The following is a 22,618-nucleotide window of genomic DNA, read 5'->3' as shown; positions in this document are numbered from 1 at the left end:
CCCTGGCACAGCCTGACGCAAAACAGTAAATGCTGTATTTCTGGGTCATATTTTTTAGTGCAAACACCCTGTAAATAATGCTCGGTTTCTGCCAAGTTTATAGTGTAGGAAGTCCAGCTTTTATAGTGACGTGTAATGATAGAGCATTTATAAGGCGCCTGTACACAAGTGTTTCAAAGCGAGGCAAGGGAGGGGAAACCGAGGGAAGACGGAGATAGCGATCCTACTAGGCCAGGTGATATTGAGACCGCGCAAGTGCAGGAGAGGGGGGCAAGGGGAAACGTGCAAGGGGAAAGGGGAGGGGGCCGTGCAGTACATAGGGTAACAAACATATAAATAAAGACAATAAGTAATAAAAGTGCGGCCAGTTGGTGGCAAGTGCAAAGGGTTAAGTGCAGACCAAGTGCTAGTAGGGGCTGTAGGGATACAGAAACAGTCCCAGAGTACAAGGGTTGCCAGTGGGGCGGTGCAGGTGTGCAACTGGCGGGGAGGGGACCTGGGCACGAGATCAGAGGGTAGCCAGGTAACCAATGCAGCAGTTTCAGATTCAGCCAGGAGATCAGCAGGGACGAGGAGGAGAGAAAGCAGAAGCAAAGAGGAAGGTCTTGAGGTGCTTTCGGAACCGGAGATGGTTCTGCTCAAGTTTCAGTGCTGTTTGCAGACGGGCACACTCGCTCTTTCAATCTTTTGCTTAACAAAGCCAGGCACACACACTTCGATCGTGGTGTCCATTAAGGACACCCACAGATTGTAATTTCTGCACTTAATTTGTGTCCCGTCATGCTACCCTGTATGTTTGTAAAGCGCTTTGTAGCATGGAATGGGGCATTTAAGTGTCCTAGTGCGCAGAACTTTGTTTCTAGAAAACGGCCTTCTGGCATAACCTACAGTGCAGCAGTGCACTGCAACATTCTATAAAGGTGAGCGTAAAATAGGTCATTTCAGTAAATAGTGCTGCACGCGTCACAGCCCCACCTAGCAGGGCGCGGAGTACGCGGGTGCTCTGGGGCTCGGGCACCCCCTGGCAGAATGAAGTCTGGGCTCAGCCCCCCCCAGGCCGCAGAGAAGAGAAGCAGTATGGATGGCCCTTTGTTCCATCCATACTGTGTCTCTCTGGCGGCCTGTGTGAAAGCAGGGTAAAAAACGATGTTTAACAATTGAGGGATGGATGCAAAGCAAGAGGCTTTTGTTTTGCATCTGTCCCTCAATTTCTAAAAATCGTTTTGGTTTGGGTATACTTCTACATTTGTGCACCCGGGTGCACGGATGTAGTTACACCCAACCCACAGATGTAGAGGTACACCCAGCCCAAAACGATTTTTAGAAATGGAGGCATAGATGCAAAGCAAGTCTGTCCCTCAATTTCTAAAAATCGTTTTGGTTGTATGCGTACATCTGTGCACCCCTTCTGTCAAGAGGAGTGCACAGATGTAGAGGTAGGAAACAAACCGGTTTTGCAGAACAAGTCAAAGTCCACAGCGCTTGTACACTGAAGAAATTAGGGAAGCACTAAAGCTGCAGGTGGCTGAGGGGTGTGGGAGCACTGCCAGATGGGTGCCACCTAAATGAACACAGACAGTTCTCAGTCTCACTGCGCTGAACAGTGCAATAGTGACAGGTGTTCAAGTAATTCAAAGAAGGAGGGATTTCTCATGAGTCCAATGAGTTTAATAACGAAGTAGCCTGACACGTGTTTCGAGTCATCACCGACTCTTCATCTGAGGCTAAACATAATGCACAACATAATGATGAACAAACATAGTACAGCACAACATAAACAGTTTGATGAAAGTCGTCCATTGTGAAAAAAAATCAATAAAATATTGATAAGGACATTAGTAAGGACATTCAACCAAAAGGGCAAACACGTGCAGGTAGGCCAAAGGGAACAGCAGTTACAGCATATATATTAAGATAAAATCAAATAGCAACAAACGAAAATGCATCCACGCATTATAACTAACTCCTTGCAACTTGTCTGTTTCTTTATCCGTGTTTCTTACATGCATCTCCTAACCTATGGATTCTCGATTCAATTCAATCCCCTCCTAATATGGTACTGTGCCAATCCTATTTATCTATTATTTTTTATTATTTTTCGTTTGTTGCTATTTGATTTTATCTTAATATATATGCTGTAACTGCTGTTCCTTTTGGCCTACCTGCACTTGTGTTTGCCCTTTTGGTTGAATGTCCTTACTAATGTCCTTATCAATTTTTTTTTTTATTATTTTTTTCACAATGGACGACTTTCATTCAAACTGTTTATATTGTGCTGTACTATGTTTGTTCATCATTATGTTGTGCATTATGTTTAGCCTCAGATGAAGAGTCGGTGATGACTCGAAACACGTGTCGGGTTACTTCGTTATTAAACTCATTGGACTCACGAGAAATCCCAAGTAATTCAAAGAAGGAGGAACACCTGTCACTATTGCACTGTTCAGCGCAGTGAGACTGAGAACTGTCTGTGTTCATTCAGATGTAGAGGTACACCCAACCCAAAACGATTTTTAGAAATGGAGGCACAGATGCAAAGCAATTCTGTCCCTCAATTTCTAAAAATCTTTTTGGGTTGGATGGATTTGTACGTCTGTGCACCCCTCTTGGCAACAGGGCTGCTATAATTGTAATACTATGCTTTTGTTGAGGCAATGCTAGTTCATCTTAGTGGGGCTGCTATACTTTTGATGGGACAACATCAGCACTTCTCAGCAGATTTATTTATTTTAATTGGTTATTTATAATGCACGTAATCCCCAGAGGTTTCTAAGCGCGGACCTAGGGATCGAAACTGTGTTGCGCGGACCGAGGGATAGAACTTGTGTTGCTCCATGCCATCTTGCTTCCAAGGCGAGCACGTTGTCCCTGAGCTATCCTCCTGAGACTCTGAAGATCTGAAGTACATTTAATGATAGAGAACCAGAACTATTGAGCAAGTCTGATATACTCTTCATCATCAGCATATTTCAACACTGTCCTAGTTATACAAGAGCTAATATATTTAAAGGGATGGAATTACTCAGAATGTAGCAGCACTATTCAATAACCCAAAGTGCTTAAGCATAGTTAATGTGAAAATACTACACTTCTCACCGTTGGGACAGTACTGCCACTTCTCACAGAGGCTTCTACACCTTTGATGGGGCAGCACTGATCCAGCCTACTGGACAGCTTCACGTTTAATGGCACTTCTCAATAGAACTGCAATACTTCAATAGGAAATGACCAACACTACCCCACAGGGAATTGCATACTCTTGATGCCACCGAAGCAGCACATCCTCCCCCCACCACAGCTGCTTTATTTTTAATGGCACAGTGCGTGTACTTCTCAGCCACTCTGCTTTACATTTAAACAGACCAAATTGTCATTTCTCAGCAGGACTGCAACACTATACCATTGTGTTCTGTATGTTGAGTGCTTCTTCACTACCAATGTGGGTTCATGGCACTCTCCCAGTGTCTAAATAGTAGATCTGGCTACATTCAACTGGCAACAGGCATGCCCCGAGCTGCCTGCTGTACATAAACTGCAGCTCAGAATGATGGGGCAAGGGATAGAAGGATCGAGCCTGTAGAATAGCAGAATCAGCAGAGTCTTAAAACCTGCTCACTCATTCTGGAGGGAGGGGCCATGGGGCAAAATGAGCCTGATCCCACATACAGGGGGTTGTTACCCCTTTATCTCTCCTGAATGAAAGAATGAGCTCTCTCAGACACAAGTTATCACCCCTGCGCACACAATGAATATGGTATGGATCTATATAGATCGATAAAACTGGAGTGATAATGTGTTTTAACAGAAATATAATTGTCTTCCCAGATGGGAGACTGTCTCCATTAATATACAAGGGGTCACTGAGATGAGCAAGAGTGAAACTGTACATTCAGTTGTGAGATTACCAGCAACGGGTATACTATGCTCCAAGGAGTGAGATGCCCACTCCCACTCAATATATCACACTGATTAAAGGTGTGAGGCCCTTCCTGAATGCTTGCCCAAAGAGCCTTGGCCAGAGTTTCACACAGAAGAAGTGAGCATGTAATCCGGGGTCTGCAGCCCACGCACACGCATGGGATTCCCATATGCCCACTTGCGAGAGTTGCCCCAAATTAGTGAGATTGTGCTCCAAGGTAGGAGGCACACGCACAGTCTTTGCTCTGAGGTTTGAAACACGTACAGGGTGGGATGGCATTTCATTCTCCCATCCTAGTTGTGTTGCTCTGCCTTTTGTGGGCTGCTACAACCTGGATGATTATAGCGGGGTGGCGTAGGGGCAGTGTTGGCCTGCTGGAATGCAACTGGAAGGTTTTAACCTCCTCCTTCTTTCTTGACTTTAATATATGCAGTACATGCTAGCCAATGTTTCCCCTGTTCAGCAGACCCCCACCTCCTTCGCACCAAGTTAGCGAATACGTGCAAATGCGGTCATATAACCGCTGGTGATGCTACTTCCTATATTTGGGCACCCCCGGGAAATTCATAAATTGGCTCCGCTGCCACCTAGTAGCCATCCTTGGAAGTTCACCTCCAGTCCAGAGCTGCAAAGCACTACCAGTATGCATCCATTAAATGAAATGCTTTTATTTTTACTCCACAGGAGATTGTGTTGTCCTAAAAGGCAGCGTTCTGCCGTATACAGCTTTCAGTCAAAGACCAGCAACTATCATGGATGCAATTAGCGTATATTCGTTTCACCCTTAACAGCGCGCGGCGCAGTCCACAGCCTTGCGATGGGAGCCTTGAGGCATGTTTACCAAACACTATCAAAATTCTGGTTGGTTTTAAAAACTGCATTACACAAAACCCTCTTACCTGTAATGTGAGGGTAAAATAAGCAATGTCAATTAACAAGCTGCACACACGATACAGCGCCATCTGGCAGCCATCGCTGCAAGTCCACTTCAGAGCCGCCACTCAGTTTCAGATGTTACTGTAAATTGTGCCTATCTTGAGGTGGGGGCTATTTAATTTTTTTATTTGTGTATGGTAAAATAAACTTCAACCTTTTACAAAGCAAATTTCTATTCAAAACTCAATACATTTCTTAACATCATCAAATTCAATTACACCATAAAAACAGTTATACAATTAAAAAAATGTAAGATGCAGTTCGACTTCATCCAAACCCTAAAACTATTATATGCAAAATAAATCTTCTATCATATTAACATTGAGATTTCGTATCTTCTCTTTCATTTAGGGCACAGGTTCAAACCTCTTAAGAAACCAATTTCAGCAATACATACAGTACAACCAAAATACATAAATATGACTTCTTTCAGAATCTTCCTTAAAAATATAGTGCGGTGGGAGCTATGTTTGTGGTTGGAGTGTGTTGTGTAAGTGGCTAATTAGTAACTAGATTCGCATTTGTGGGGTTGAACTAGTGCATGCCTTCTGCGAGCCAGGAGCACGCGGGAAAATAAGTGCGACTCGCGATGCCATTACAGTGGCATCCTTTGCATCGCAAATGTGATTTTGGGGCAGAATTGAGTGCAATGGTGCATGATAGCGTGCAAGATGTGGGCAACCGCATGTGGTGCATGGCCGCACCGATTAGCCGCATGCAGAGATGCGGTCATTTGGGCTGAAATCTGAGGAAGACGTACTGTGTTTGTGAAACTCGACGCATACTCTAAGGCACACAAGACTTTATTCATAGTAAAAATCTGTTTCCGGGTGCGCACAGTGTGTGGTGTGTGGTGCGGTGCATCAAGGGTTATGCACTTGCGAGAGGTGTCCTTTGGTAAAGGGTCTATTGAGCGTTTGTGAGAGCTTCTATTGGGCCTATCAAGTCCAGAGCTCTTCATTCTACTTCTTCTTTTAAAGGTCCCATCCAGTGAAGTGTTCTTGTTTGAATCTTTTCAGGGTACACCAGTTAAGTGCTTCACCATTGTGCAATAGGTCGCCCAAATCTCCTCCCCTCCCCGCCTCTTGCCCCCCTCCCTGGAACATGTTTTGTTCGCTGCACTTTCTGTGGAGGGCCTGGGAGCAGTTTAGTTTAGTTTAGTTTATTATTTGTAGGGCGCGCCAGGCCCTGGAGCATCAGGGCGCACAAGACAAGAATATGCTCAGCTTTGTTACAGGTACAATTACATAAACATAATACATTCTGTCATAAATAAAATATATACAGGTACATGTGCATGGTCATAATGCAGTATACAATAAGCAAGAATGAGCAGGGCTGGAGCAAGGTCGAGACAGGAGGTGATCAAAGTACAGGAATATTCACAATGTGGAGGTGATATACAGTGGAATAGGTACAGTAATATACAATGGAGTAAAATACAGAAAGTGGTATCAGAACTGGGGCATGCAGGTGGAAAGCTAGTAGGGACAGTCAGGTCAAGCAGGTCGGATTAGTTAGATGTCATTAGCTCTCAGCCACTTGGTCAAATTCTGCCTAAATTTCGCAAAGGGCTGGGGTTCTCTTATGTCATGTGGTAGGGAGTTCCAAAGCTGTGCTGCTTTGACTGCAAAGCTATTTCCTCCAATAGTGGCACGTTTAAAGCGAGGGACATAGAGGCAATTTGCATTGACCATTCTTGTTGGTCTAAGTGAAGTTCTTAAGTGTAGCCTGTCCATGAGGTAGGGTGGTGCCATGTTATTGAGGCACTTGTGAGTAAGGGAGGCAATTTTAAGTTGGATTTTGTCCTGAGTGGATAGCCATTTATATTCTCTTCTTATAGAGGAGATATGCTCTTTCCTGTTGATCTTAAGCGCAGCTCTCAAGGCATTATTCTGTAGGACCTGGATTTTTTAGCAGTGCTGGCCTCAGTTGTGTTGGGTGCTGTAATGTGTAATGTCTGGGCTAATCTTTCTCCCCGTCGTTTCTCTCCGAGCCACCGTATATCGGACACACACATTTTTTGGTTTAAGGGTGAAGCCCCTTTCTTGCCCCATCTTGCACTCTTCATGGCGCTTCCGGCCTTTATGGTCAGGAGTCGCTAGATCTAGACATGGCGGCGGGTAAGGAGAGTTTTGGGGGGGTACTGGAAAGGGGGCAGTGATGGAGCAGCGTGGAGGCGGGAGCCGCCCTACTGGTAAGCGGCATAGCAGCATCTTTGCTCCCTAAAAATACAATAAGGACCAGCGGAAAGGAGCCTGCCGTCTTCCCACCCATGCAGCTCCACGGACCTGGTCCCTTCAGTGCTATAAGCAAAGCAGCAGTGCCAGAGGAAGGGGCCTGCCGCCTTCCCACCCGCGCAGCTCCACGGATCTGCTCCCTTCAGTGCTATAAGCAGAGCAGCAGTGCCAGAGGAAGGGGCCTGCCGCCTTTCCACCCGCGCAGCTCCACACATCTGCTCCCTTCAGTGCTATAAGCAGAGCAGCAGTGCCAGAGGAAGGGGCCTGCCGCCTTCCCACCCGCGCAGCTCCACACACCCGCTCCCTTCAGTGCTATAAGCAGAGCAGCAGTGCCAGAGGAAGGGGCCTGCCGCCTCCCCACCCGCGCAGCTCCACACACCCGCTCCCTTCAGTGCTATAAGCAGAGCAGTGCCAGAGGAAGGGGCCTGCCGCCTCCCCACCCGCGCAGCTCCACGGATCTGCTCCCTTCAGTGCTATAAGCAGAGCAGCAGTGCCAGAGGAAGGGGCCTGCCGCCTTTCCACCCGCGCAGCTCCACACATCTGCTCCCTTCAGTGCTATAAGCAGAGCAGCAGTGCCAGAGGAAGGGGCCTGCCGCCTCCCCACCCGCGCAGCTCCACACACCCGCTCCCTTCAGTGCTATAAGCAGAGCAGTGCCAGAGGAAGGGGACTGCCGCCTTCCCACCCGCGCAGCTCCACGGATCTGCTCCCTTCAGTGCTATAAGCAGAGCAGCGGTGCCAGAGGAAGGGGCCTGCCGCCTTCCCACCCACGCAGTTCCACACATCCGCTCCCTTCAGTGCTGTAAGCAGAGCAGCGGTGCCAGAGGAAGGGGCCTGCCGCCTTCCCACCGCGCAGCACCACACACCCGCTCCCTTCAGTGCTATAAGCAGAGCAGCGGTGCCAGAGGAAGGGGCCTGCCGCCTTTCCACCCGCGCAGCTCCACACATCTGCTCCCTTCAGTGCTATAAGCAGAGCAGCGGTGCCAGAGGAAGGGGCCTGCCGCCTTCCCACCCACGCAGCTCCACACACCCGCTCCCTTCAGTGCTATAAGCAGAGCAGCGGTGCCAGAGGAAGGGGCCTGCCGCCTTCCCACCCACGCAGCTCCACACATCCGCTCCCTTCAGTGCTATAAGCAGAGCAGCAGTGCCAGAGGAAGGGGCCTGCCGCCTTCCCACCCACGCAGCTCCACACACCCGCTCCCTTCAGTGCTATAAGCAGAGCAGCAGTGCCAGAGGAAGGGGCCTGTGCCGCCTCGAGCAGCAGTGCCAGAGGAAGGGGCCTGTGCCGCCTTCCCACCCACGCAACTGCACACATCTGCTCCCTTCAGTGCTCGAGGAAGGGGGCTTTAATAAAAAGGCACCCTGTTCGGAAACGAAATCTTATTGTAAAAGTGCATTGTTTAATTAGCGTGAATTAATAGGTGCAATATTACAAAAGGGTCTCCGTTTTAAAAATGACAAATAGGTTGGCTTGGCTAAAAAAAAAAGTAAGTATTTTTTGACTCCCTAAAAAATAATTGTACTCCTAACTTCAAAAATAGGTAGTAAAATGGTCGCACTCAAAATCTTATTTGGACACCTGGGAGGAAGTGCACACCGAACAGCCAAGTGTGTCTGTGTGTGTGTGTAGATAGTGCTAGTGTGGGAGTGAGGGTAACAGAGGGTCAGGTAGCTGAGGGACTGGGGTAGGCTGCAGAGGTGATGTTTAAGGTAGGTAATGTTGGTGGGAGTGAGGGTAACAGAGGGTCAGGTAGCTGAGGGACTGGGGTAGGCTGCAGAGGTGATGTTTAAGGTAGGTAATGTTGGAGGGAGTGAGGGTAACAGAGGGTCAGGTAGCTGAGGGACTGGGGTAGGCTGCAGGGGTGATTGGTTTCACCCTGTGTTTGTTGAGGTAGGTAGTGTTGGTGGGAGTGAAGGTAACAGAGGGTCAGGTAGCTGAGGGACTGTGGTAGGCTGCAGAGGTGATGTTTAAGGTAGGTAATGTTGGTGGGAGTGAGGGTAACGGAGGGTCAGGTAGCTGAGGGACTGGAATAGGCTGCAGGGGTGATTGGTTTCACCCTGTGTTTGTTAAGGTAGGTAGTGTTGGTGGGAGTGAGGGTAACAGAGGGTCAGGTAGCTGAGGGACTGGGGTAGGCTGCAGAGGTGATGTTTAAGGTAGGTAATGTTGGAGGGAGTGAGGGTAACAGAGGGTCGGGTAGCTGAGGGACTGGGGTAGGCTGCAGAGGTGATGTTTAAGGTAGGTAATGTTGGTGAGGGTAACGGAGGGTCGGGTAGCTGAGGGACTGGTGTAGGCTGCAGGGGTGATTGGTTTCACCCTGTGTTTGTTGAGGTAGGTAGTGTTGGTGGGAGTGAGGTTAACGGAGGGTCGGGTAGCTGAGGGACTGGGGTAGGCTGCGGAGGTGATGTTTAAGGTAGGTAATGTTGGTGAGAGTGAGGGTAACGGAGGGGCAGGTAGCTGAGGGACTGGTGTAGGCTGCAGGGGTGATTGGTTTCACCCTGTGTTTGTTGAGGTAGGTAGTGTTGGTGGGAGTGAGGGTAACGGAGGGTCGGGTAGCTGAGGGACTGGGGTAGGCTGCAGAGTTGATGTTTAAGGTAGGTAATGTTGGTGGGAGTGAGGGTAACGGAGGGGCAGGTAGCTGAGGGACTGGGGTAGGCTGCAGAGGTGATGTTTAAGGTAGGTAATGTTGGTGGGAGTGAGGGTAACGGAGGGTCAGGTAGCCGAGGGACTGGGGTAGGCTGCAGAGGTGATGTTTAAGGTAGGTAATGTTGGTGGGAGTGAGGGTAACGGAGGGGCAGGTAGCTGAGGGACTGGTGTAGGCTGCAGGGGTGATTGGTTTCACCCTGTGTTTGTTGAGGTAGGTAGTGTTGGTGGGAGTGAGGGTAACGGAGGGGCAGGTAGCTGAGGGACTGGTGTAGGCTGCAGGGGTGATTGGTTTCACCCTGTGTTTGTTGAGGTAGGTAGTGTTGGTGGGAGTGAGGGTAACGGAGGGTCGGGTAGCTGAGGGACTGGGGTAGGCTGCAATATTGATGTTTAAGGTAGGTAATGTTGGTGAGAGTGAGGGTAACGGAGGGTCGGGTAGCTGAGGGACTGGGGTAGGCTGCAGAGTTGATGTTTAAGGTAGGTAATGTTGGTGGGAGTGAGGGTAACGGAGGGGCAGGTAGCTGAGGGACTGGGGTTGGCTGCAGAGTTGAATGGTTTCACTCTTGTTTATGTTTTGGAAACTGGTGCATGCTGACCTCCTAACCCCCTTGCACCCACTCCCACCCCCGGTAAGCTTGGCAAAGTAGAACCAGCGGAAGGTGGCTGCTCCCACACACTGCCACACCCACATTCAGGGAGGGAATCCACTTGACCACCAATTTCCGAAAACAAACTAAGCGCGGCTGATATTGGCCTTGCATTACACCCACGATCAGTGAGGTTTGCTTCCCGTTATGCCCTTGACGCTTTCTCGTACGGTTCAGCATCAGTACTGCCCGCACTCCTAGAGCTGCAGTCCCTTTAGCCAGACCTAAATCCAAAAGCAATCATTTTAAACCATTGCTCTACATTGTGTGTCTGGGTCATTTAGTTTGGAAAAATACTGCCATTGAATGTGGATTTCGAGGACTGTTGGTTGCAGTAATGCGCCATCTACATCTGTTGGATTAATGACCGGGTCCTGATGAAGAGGAGGAATAAGGCTTTGTCGAAACACAGATCTGGTTTGCAATATTGTTACTAAATGAGTCCAGTCCTCTTTTGTTTAATATAAACAAGGACTGTATGACATTTGCAGCTAATAAAGCTCAGTGGGTTATGTCTATGTGCAACCTGCAGGTCACAAGTGCAGGTCTAGACGGAGCGAATTTTTTAGGCTTTGAAGGTACAAAAAAAGATGGGTCCCCTTGAGGTGGGGGTGGGGTTGGGGATGGGGCGGGGAGGGATGTCTGTTTTTTTTAAACTATTAGATGGTTAGGTCAAGTTCTATTATGTTGCGGTTTCATTATAATGTTGAGATTTCATTACGTTTTGCTTTAAATGTCTTTTCAAGCGACTTTGAAGCATGTAGCAACCACCTAAACGCGCACAAACAAACCTCCAGAAGGTAGACCTGGAAATCTAATAGTTCTATGTGATATTTTCAAGTGTTGGCGGCCACACACCAAAAATGATTCTTTAATTTATTTTCTTCGCCGATTTGGTGCAGCCTTTAATACTTCCCTCGCCCACTGTCACCCACAACCAAATCGAGGGGTTCCAATCCACCGACCACCAAATCCCCATTTGCTTCCCTGCCAACTCCCTGCCATAAACATTCATACACAAGCCCACCCTTCACTCACCCACCCGCAACCCCTTTCAAGCAATAAAAACCGAATGACACTCGTACACCTCTCCCTGCCCCTCCCCTCCCCATCACGCTTCAAACATTCCCCCTTCCCTGCCCCTCCCCTCCCCATCACGCTTCAAACATTCCCCCTTACGATGTACACAGACACACTGAAAAACACTCACACTTCTGTCACATGCCCGTGACTTCACTCTTCCCAAACCCGGCAGGGGCATGGCAGTTATTATTATAATTGTTCATTTATAACGCACTTAATACCAACAAGTGGTTTCTACGCGCGGGATCAGGATTCAAACCTGTGTTGCGCTGTGTTGTCTTGCTTCCAAGACAAACGCGTTGCCCCTGAGCTATCCTTCCTCCCTCAGTTTAGAAACGCTGCTCTGAGCGGTCTGGGGCCGGTCTTTCTAAATCAGTCTTTTGTTTTCGTTAAATGAAATACATTTTTACTGCACACCAATCTAATCTGTTAAGTAGACCATATTGACCTAACATTTGCATGACACCCTCCATTAACAGGACATAGTAACTACAGCCCAGGGTGAGCAGGCTAGTCAAAGGATGGATTAAGTAAACTAGCTCCCATATGTGCCATGCCTCAGCCTAAGAGAATTCCAGCCTCTCACACCAGTGTAAGCATTACTTTAAAGGCCCTAGCAGGACTCTGAAAGCCCCAGAAAGGCAAGACTGAGCTTCGGCTGCCAAGGAAGCCATGGTCGAAATCCCACCCAGTTAAATGTGACCATATTTCCTTCCAGCTTTCCCATCTATATATCCTGCCCGTTTGTGGCTTTTTGGGGCTTATTGGAGTAAGAAGAGGGGTTTTGTGTGCTGCATTTTCTTGGACATGGCTTCAACAAAAACGACTACACACAGTGACCGTGCAGGTTATATTTATAGAGTCCAGAAAAGTGCTTGTGTTCGATTGGGAAACTTCAGTTTGCATTCGGTTGTTCGTAGAACTGCAGCCTTTGGTTGCAATTCAATCTCTTGTGTGGACGTCTGTTGACTGATGACGGAACTGCCTTAAAGGTTGAACTGCGTCCACCCTCTGGAATCTGTGGAAGGATGTGGGGTACCATTCAAGTCTGGTTTTTTTCTTGGAGTATTGCGACTTGTCGTTTGGGAAAGAAACGATTACTCTCAGAATTCAAAGGTGGGGGGGACAGTACTGGATGACATGGCAGGGGGAAACTAATCATAAACGTTCTGTTTATTTTCTTATTAGCAACGGGGGAGGGCGCTCGGCCAAACAGGTGGCTAGTGTAGTGCCCGCAGTTTCCAGCATTTTCCCCGGTGGCACCATCTTGATTCTGGGAGGCAGCGGTGAGCCTCTCCCTGTTACCTCACCATGTTCCCCACCCCCTAAAACAGCTGCTTCCTTTCCCAATACCTCTCCCTCCCGCCCCACTTACCTGCTGGACCAGAGCTTTGTGATCAGGTCCTGACGCTCTGACCTGTGGCCGCCGCCATAGAAAGGGAAAAGGGATTGTCCCTTTTCCATTGGGGCGGCCATCTTGTTTGCTTTTTGGGAGATTGGGCTCGCACAATAAACGCGGAGCTGATCTGCTGTAAAAAGATTAAAAAAAAATGTAAACTATTTGCACCCAGGGTGAGAATAGCCATCACCCCCTTGTCTGGTGAGAACATGGCCGGTAATGGCCTTCGCCTAGGCTCGGGACGGCGGCCCGTTACCGGCCTTGTCCATCCCCCGACTTGGGGGGGGGGGGGGGGGTTATTGCTATATTAATAGTTGAGATAGCGATGTAAAACTTGTGGTGATCGTCTTCAAAACATTATGAAATAGAGAATTATTATAAAATAAAATCTTCAGCAATATCCGTGACGTAGCCAGGCTGTGGTCTGAGGGGAAAAGGGCTGCTCCAGTCCCACTGGGCACAAACTGTGACAGTAAATACAGGACAGGGGGTGAGTGTGGAGTGGGAATCTGCTGCTGTGCTGGGGTAAAGTGTAATACTGATCACTGCACACCCTATACATGTTCAGGGCCCGCCCTGGTTTGCTGGTACAAAGCAGATCCTGCACATTAAACATATAAATACTAAATAATAACACAATATGCTGTTGTTTAGTGCCCGAAGAGTGCTTCCTGACTGTTAATTACCAGTTAATTCGGTAATGATTTCTGTGTTCACCATAGCTCAATTTATTTCACATGTTCACCTTTCTTTGGGGAATGTGTTGCTCCTGTGCAATAACCACATTTTAAATGCATGTTGAGTGTCACGCTGGCTCAGTGTGTTGAGCAATAGTTGCAGAGATGGATCTGTGTTCATATGCTTACATTACAGCTCCTGGCAAGGCAGATGTGGCCTTTTTTCCTCTCTCTCGCTCTTTGTCTCTCTCTAGGAGTTGGATAAACTTGAATACATAAACTGAGTTTATAGTAACTCTTTCCGTGCCTCTACGACGACGAACACCCGTGCCAGAAAAGGATATAGGATGTAATGAAGCACAACGTCAGTATATGGTGCAGGTCTACACTTTGGGGTCTCCTAGTGCACAGTACTGTGATTTCTTTGGTGGAGGAACGGTTTTCCTTCTCACATTCTGATGGCACTGTTTTTTTCCACTTCTGCTGTTTTTGTCATAAAGGACATTTCGGTGGAAAGACAAGAGTTCACCAAAAGTCACAAGCTTTTAGGAAGCTTATTTTAGGGTCTGCGAATAAAACGTTTTTTCCTGCAATTTTAAAGGATTTTCTTTATCATAAATAGCATTCTGCAAGTTTATTTCAAACAATGACTACAAGCAGGAAACACTTCACATATGTTCTTTAACTGGACATTACTAAATTACAGTAGACGACCCAGATAAGCGGTTTTACTTTCTCAACACTTCATTTTCCAACACTTGTAGTCCTTTCATTTATGATGGAGAAAATAAAGCTACCGCCAATCTCCTTTTGCACAGAATGTAGACATATTTTTTAAAACATATTGTGCTGGCGTATGCGATTTGTGTACTTTCCATGCCAGTCTACAGAACATAGTAATATTACTAGTTGATGAAAGTCTAACATTCACAAATTATTGCACCGTGGTGTTTGCCAACAATTGGGAAACCATGTTGTCAAGTGCCAATATTGCAGACTGGGCTGCAAGTGCACGATCCTGGGCCACTCATTCAATCTCATATTGTTGACCTGTCAAAATTGCCGGTCACTAATATTTCTAAATTTTCAGCCCCTAGAAGTAGATCAGTTCTCAGGGTAGGCCTTTCAAAATATTCACACTCCCTGTTACGGCTGTAGTTTTGCTTCATGTATAATAATGTTGACCATTGGTATTCAGATCACTAGAATGTGTTTCCTGGCTTATTCATGGTAACACTACAAAAGTGTGTGGCCTCTTGTAGCCTCAGTCTATATTTAGGTACACGCACCTTTCTGATAACTTCCTCTTTCATTGCTATGGCATGTCACATTACTCATAGCTTCCAATGTTTCTCCCCCAGTCACGATTCAGTTCAGCAGTTGTACGGTCTGTTAAGGGGCTGATCTGAGTTCTCTACCCATGCTGGGGTATGTGTACTTTTGTCCAGTGGGTACCGATCCGTGGTCTGCATCTATACTGCAGCTTATATGCCTTCCTTGTGGCTGGTGTTGTTCAAGTGTGTCCAGTGCCTATGCTAGAGCACAAGTAACCTTGTGTGCAGCTAATGTTGCTCTTGCAATGCCACTTTATCGTATTCTCTTTGCAGCATGGATGATGTGTTTAAGGGAACTTTGAGTGTGTTCCCATTTTAATTGCTACCAAGGCAACATTTCAAGCTGTGGCTTGTGATTGTGATGAAGGTGAGGGCCCTCCTATTTATCTCTGACTTAAAGGGGTCAGACATAAAGTCACAGAAAACTGAGGACTGACCAGGAGAGAAATAAACTACCAGACCCCCCATCTGCACCAGTGCTCTGCCTTGGATAAAATGAAATCGGTTCACCAATGTCTGTGCCTTCCAGGTATGCAAATGGAGCCTGGGTAAAAGGAGTACACATCGTGTGAAGTTTTTCCCTTCTCTGACTGCAGGATGTTGGTTGTTCATGCTACAATGGACAAGTATGACCAGAAACTGCACATCTATATTAAGAGTCTTTTCCCACTTTGAAAGAAAGTAATAAAAACATCTACAGAAAGACTGTGTAGCTAAATAAAGCACACATAAACCCCAGTAATATCCATGGTACCCCCAGCTCTAACCCAAGCAGGGTGTTTTGACTGGCCATTTGTTGGAAGGCAGTCAACACCTTTTAATTATAGATTTACAAAGGTCATACTTATTATACATAGTACCAAAGCACTTGCACACGTCTTTGACTGCAAGGAGACCATCAAATGTTGGTCTGGGGTGTATGTTTGAAAGATGTATAGCCATCCATGGGGTAGTTTGCAGTGAGGGCATGTTGTGCCATGTCAGGTTTGAAATGATAAACAGTCTAGCTTTCATATTGCATTCTGACACATGTAGCCCTGCATTTATAATATATACAGGTATACAAAATGGCATGCAATGCAAATGGCAGGAATTATGGACTAAGATGTGGCCGCTCTCTTTTGGCATGTTTTTAAGAAACTGAGTGTGCATGAAAGATGTTGAGTGAGGAAACAGGATTGTGTTTTTTCTGCATTTCTACCTTTTAGCAGGCTTTTGACTTCCCGTATTCCGCAGTAACCTTACATGCATTTTACTGCTCTGTGCCAGATGAGAAAACATGCATATGCTTGAATTCTGGCAGGGCAGTTCTTCCTGTTTTGTTGGGTGATACTAGCATGCATTATTCATAATGTTATGAAGCTACTGTTACTCGCTATGATGTGTGCACAGGTCTCCAACCTTTGCTAGCAGGATCTGCATGTGATTAATGGCCAATAAGCAAGAGATAATGGGGTGGTGACCTTGTGAGCAGGTGAATTTGTGCTGACATTTTCTGTGACTGTGTACTTTGTTGGAGATATTTATGCAGCAACAATCGATGCAGGAAATTCTTATGCTCCCCATTCGATAACGCCACACCAATATTCCTTTTATGTTCAATTTAGCCCTTTCTGTGATTTCATATAGAACCACAGCAATCCCTCACCTTTTAGCAATAGATAACCCAAGAACCAAGCCGTATGAATGAATAGAAAAATTAATATTTGTTCAATCACAAATCATGCCACCTCACTCCGTGGCCTAAATGCTTTTCTTTCCTAACAATTCTCTTTTTGCACAAATTGAAAACACTATTTGGTTCAGAATCACACAGATCGCAGACCCACCACATGTACTGTCAAACTTTTTGCATGGGGTTCATGTTTAATAACATGTAGCACCTTGAAACATTCCGGATCATGTGCTTGGTAGAAGACTTTACATGAAGGTTAATTTAAATTATATGCAACCCTTTTCTATCTGAAAAAGCTATTTCACACATGCAGCACTCTATTTAATCTCCCTGCACACTTGAAAATGCTAGCCGTGTTGGAGCACGACTGACTTTTAAAAACAAAACACTTTTTAGTTCTATATGTCTCGTTACCCATTTTTCCCACTGTAACTTGGGCACCACAGATTAAATGTGCACACTTCCCTTCTACCACTCTGCTTGGAAATGGTGTAGATCTTTTGCCTTTTGTTGGATAGTTGTGCTCGCCCCTGCATCCATGATTTCAACAAGGGTGGTTTATACGTTTCCGTATAAACAATCCAAGGAAGATTTCATTCAATGTGTTTTATTATGGATAAAAAAAAAACAGACTACACAAAGTTCCACTTTGTCAAAAAAGGAAATCCACTACCATTTTAGCACATACCCAATTCATGCAAATTGGTCATGGCTACAGAACCCAGCCAAAATAATGTGAAAGATAAAAAAATGAGCATGTGGAAACCATGTGATGAATGTATTCCTTTAAGAGGTTATATGCAACAAAAAAAAGTGTAAATTACAGGGCTAAAATAACTTTGTTTTATAGAGTTGCCTTTAAATGTGCACAAATCATATAACCACCCAACTAGACAATATATATACATCCTTATATAAACATGTTGAGCAAAGAGAGTATGGTTGTAGTGAGAGGCGTTCATAACTGTGGTGACCTGCCGCCCATCTGCCTTTTATGAAGGAGCTAGTATCCCAAAGAAAAGCTGAGAGCAGCTCACAGGAGCTCTGCCTCTCTGCAGGTATCATGCATTCTAGTTCATGGCCAATCAGCCATGTCTGGTTTGCAAGTACAGCTCCCCCAGAGATAGTGGGGGCCCTAGCTTCACAAGCGTGATTTAAAAGGACAATGATGACTTATCGTATGTTTTATACTGCACCATGTCCATGGTCTCCAAGCACGCTCATTGTGGGCACTGGCATCAACAAGTGTTTGAACAGTGGCAGCAGTACATATTGTGTGCAAAGGCATCATGAAAAGGTGTTGACGACCATGCACCCATCAGACCTTTCCATATATTACCTTTCAAAATTCCTTGTAAGTTGTATGCTGTTTTGGCCAATTCTTTGCAAAAAAAAGTCCTGATTAAATTGTATCCTTTCATCCAAGTATTGAAAGGCTGACAGTCCCCTGGCAGAATTTGAACATATGCATACAGGTTTCACAAAGATCTCTGTAGGTCTACAGGTTTGTGTACATGGCCAAAGGGGATCAACCCTATTAATTGTTCCCTCATCCCATGGCCCTCCTCCATGTTCTGTTTAGTACAGCACTCTGTTACTTAGTAGCTATGTTGAATCTATGTAAATCATATACATAAAAACCACTGCCTACACCCAGTTGCTTCATCTATAGTTTTGTTTCATGAAACAGGCCTAAACAGAATGTGCAAATGATGTTCTTTAAGCCCTGGCATTGTTAGCAAATATGCTTTTACACTCCTGTGTAGTTTAAATGTAGGCGGACAAGCACCAGAATGCAGTTGCAGCGAGTAGTTTTTTGCCATTAGCGCTTTACCTTTCTTCTTGCAAAGCTGAGACTCGCACTGATCATAATTTGTTACACACACTTAGTTGTAGCTTTATTCTCCCCATTTTGAATGAAAGCAAACAATTACCAGCATGCAAATAATGCTAAGCTAAAACACAGTAAGATCATGAAACTATCACCAGCCCCCAACTTTGTTTCACATGTTATATGCAGATTTGTACACCTCTGCTCGTTCCAATCCGCCATCATTTGCACCTCTTGATGCCAAACTCGATTTTCCTGTTCACTCGCAGGCCACTATACCGATCACTCCAGGCTAAGCTGAGACCCTCCCTCCGCCCCCCCTCCCCCCTGCCAACAGCCTTTAGGAAGAGGCACGAGGACTTCAAACGCCAAAATAAACACTGTGCTCATTTTGGGGTCTGATTCCAGTGACTGGGACGCCTCAGGAGAGCTACCAGTTGCTCGTGATCAACGGTTTGGAGAGCCTGGATGTAGTACATTTGACTCCAAAGCCGATTTCTTGTGAGGTGACTCTTCCTCCCCCGTCTTCTCTCCTACGGTGTCCCGCAAGACTCGGCACCTATGGTGCAAAATATGCACTTGCCACTAGCCATTGGCTAGTGATATTGGACTCTTGGCAAGTAAGAAATAGTGTGCTTTGTGTATGTACAGAATTGAGGTGGTGAGGTTTTGTGGCTGGCTAGTACCTTGCAACTGAAATGTGTTCCCTTTGCTAGTCCAGTTGCTCTTTCCTATTTATACTATTCCTCTCTGTTCCTTCATTGAATCCTTCGTTTTCTTCCCATTTCTACGCAGTCAATTCCCAGATCTCCTGTCTTTCTGCTGTCCAAACCTGGAGGTCGTCTTACCTCCTGCATCTAAACCCAGCTAAAACTGCTATTCTTTTCTTCCCTCAATCCTCTCCTTCCCTCGTACCAGCTTTATTGCCCCCTGTTTGCTACCTTTTTCTTCCTCCACACGTGACCTTGGAGTCCTTCGATTCTTCACTTTCCTTTTCCTCTCATATCTCGCACCCTTTCCTGTACCAGTCACCTTCAGAACATTAGCTGTATTTGTTCCTTTCAGTCTTTCCATACTGCCAAAGTTCTCCTCACTTCCTCAATTTTCTCTTGCCTCGATTACTTTTCTTCTCTCCTCTTTGGTCTACCTCCCTTACACCGCACCCCACTGTGCTGTCTTTAATTCTGGCATTCGTCTTTTTCTATTCCCCCTCATTCTTCTAACGCTCCCTCTCTGCGCCTTCTTCCCCACAAGCCCTCCTCGTTTTCCATTTTCTCTGTATAGTCTTTAAATGTTATCATGGTCTGTCTCCCCCTTATTCCCCTCCCCGACCGCTTTCTGACCAAGCGTTTCACATGTGCTTCATGTCTCTTCGTCTTTAGGGTTCTCAGACTTCTCTCGCTCCTATTCTTCAATTCTCTGTCATGCCAAGTTATACATTCCTTAACTTGACTGGGACAAGTATGATCTCTTGCGTCCCAAATTGTACTTTCATTAACTTAACTGGGGGTGATTATGAAAAGTCACATCTGTTGCCTCCTGGGTCTTCGGTTTCCCCTTTACGTGTTCTTCACAGGGATAGTGTCACCAGGCTCTCTCCGCATTCAGCGTTTGCTGTGCTCTCAACCTGCACGGCTTCCTTGTCTCCTTCAATGTGTCATCTGTACTCTCCTCGATGGACATCTGATTCTTCGGTTGTCAGGACGGTAGGTAGTTCCAACCGCGAAGTGGTTTTGCCATTGTTTCGGGGTCCACAGTTCCACCACAGGATTTCCGTTGTCACGCCACTCTCTACTCGCCGTCTGTCTTTTTCTCACTCTGGTTCCTAGAATGTGGCACATCCAGCGTTCTGCTTGCGGGTTTCTAGCAGTTTCAAAACTTGCAGGTTTTCTCAGTCTCACCTCCCCTCTCTGGTACTACGTCGCCATGGGCTTCCCTGGCTGACGTTCACATTCCTCTCTGCTCGTGGTATTTCTCTATGGGTCAGCTTCTTCGTCTCAGTTAAATGAAGTTTTGAAATTTAGAGGGACATGCACTGTTTCTTGATGAACGTAACAGATGGCTGTTCTCTCTGTATGCAAGTCTTGGTATAATGTTTCCAAGGGTTTTATAACAGGATATCATCTTCGGAGCTCCTCATAGGAACGGGAGTCCTTGTCCACAAAGAGGGAGTCTCTCCCAGTGAGGTCCAACTTGCTTTGACACCTAGGGAGAGTGTAGCGAAGCAGGCTCACCTCCCTAGCCCCACTGGGGCTGAGGGGCCGCCCCCTAGGGGAGGAGGGACGAATTCCTGTGATTTGTCGCACCCTGTCCCCAAACTTTGGAACTCCCTCCCTTTCGATGCATGTTGTTGCTCTTCTCGCGTCATCCTCCTACTCCTCCTAAAAGCCCATCTTCGTTCTACTCTTTCTTACCCCCAATTTTCTCCTCTTAATTGTATTTAACTAGTTAAAAGAATTTGAAGGCCTAAAATAGCTGAAACGTTCCCACTGTCTGCGAGAGCATACGAAAGAAAACGCAGAAATAAAATAAATGCATAGCTGCTTTTAGTTGGGATGTGCAGGCAAACCAGGCAGGAAATCCTTGCGACACCACGAGTAGATGTTATGTTGTCTCTATTTCCCATTATTATTATTATTCAGTTCTTGGTAATTAATATAACCTTTTTGATACAGAACAATAAACTAAAAATATGGTTGAAAATCGAAACGTCTGCTTATGTTTCAGAGCCTGGACTTGGTGCCCACTCTGCCAGTCTACAGTCGTACCTTGGCATGGTGATCTTTTGATGGGCATGCACGCTGAAGCCTGCATTGTTGTGAATTCCGGGAAAGTCTCTTGATTCGCTTTTCTTGACCAGCCGAGCCGCTTGAAACCATTAAGCGCGATGTCTGCAGCATGCCCATGCGAAATAACTAAGAGTATGCTCAGCGCGCTCCCTAAAGACACTGATGTTTCTTTATCGCGACATATGACCTGCAAATCTCTTTTGGATTCACCTATTTATTGAACAATAAATCAAATTTGACAAACCTAGACAATATATTGCATATATATAGCCCTCCCCTAACCCACAGTGTTAACGGAACAATCATTTACAACTCCCCAAACTTCCCCAAATCTGTTCATGAAGCTTGCTTTTCTCATTCCTGTATAAAAATCACCTGTTTCATCGTGACATTTTGCTGTGGCTAATACAAAAAGCCACACCCCTTGTGTGTTTGTATTTGTTTTAATGAAACCGTTTATAGCATTTACCCACAGGTATTAAAGGGTGGAAGTGTTTAAAAAAAGAAAAAAGTTGGCAAATGACGCTCTTTTCCCCCGTCGGCCCCCCCACACCACCGACCCCATACTCGCCATCATTCCCCTTCTCCCAGTTGAAACCCTTACCTGGGCCCTTCCTTCCCTTCACATGACACTACGCTCAATCAACCTTGCACGGCATGCAACTTGGTGCAGCCTCCCTTTTCCATTTACCCATCCATTCTCAGCTCTTACAGAGCATCACGCCCATGACCACACGCAGCAGACCCCCCCAACCCCCCCGGACTGAGCGTTACTTATGTCACAAACCGTTTATTCAAATAAACCAAGGAAACCTGGTACCTGAGAGATGAGGCAGTGCGCCGCGAAGTGCTCTGGTTCGGGTCCCCAGCAAGTTAAAAACAAATAACAAACGGGACCCTAACCCTCCCATCCTGGAACAGAGTTCCAGGTCGCAAAAAGTAAGGGAACGATGATGGATGCGGCCGAAAATAAGGGGACGCTGTACCATCTAGTTACCTCCCACTTTGACCTCTGGGCATTAGTTACTTTAAGAAAAGCTATGATCTGTGACTTTTTCTCCCATCCGGCCCTGCTGGACTGGTCCTAAATGGAGCAGAAGAAAAGACCGGAAGTATTCATTGTGGTTACTATGTGCAATTGTACAGTGTTGGCGTTAGGAATGGAAGGTGTGTGCTAATTATTCTCGTGTGCCGTCACAAGAGTAGAACACAGGTCATTTAGTACTTTGGTAGTCATCGTGGGTTATTTAGTGCATTGTGCTAGTCTGTATACACCGGCCTCCACAAAACGAATACTACAACTCTAGTTAATATTAATTGTAGTGTTCGCTTTTGGTTAGGTGGTGCTTACAAAGTCAGTTGTGGTCTCGGAGAAAGAAGGCTTCGGATCCCTGCCTGGATTGTGCACTAGACCTGTGCAATCAATGTGCCTCTGTTCCTCCTAAGTGC

The 22,618-nt window shown here is 46.2% G+C and overlaps 1 protein-coding gene across 2 annotated transcripts in view; it reads left to right on the top strand.

The window, feature by feature from the left end:
* Nucleotides 1-22,618, top strand: part of LOC138570181 (ubiquitin-conjugating enzyme E2 E1) — a 481,786-nt gene that overhangs the window by 407,850 nt on the left and 51,318 nt on the right. The gene's annotated exons all lie outside the window — the stretch shown is intronic.

This window comes from Ambystoma mexicanum, chromosome 2q (assembly GCF_040938575.1).
Source record: "Ambystoma mexicanum isolate Mex_15411 chromosome 2q, UKY_AmexF1_1, whole genome shotgun sequence".
Taxonomy (NCBI): Eukaryota; Metazoa; Chordata; class Amphibia; order Caudata; family Ambystomatidae; genus Ambystoma; species Ambystoma mexicanum.
The sequence above is the reverse complement of the archived record's forward strand: the minus strand, read 5'-3'. Positions and strand labels throughout refer to the sequence as shown.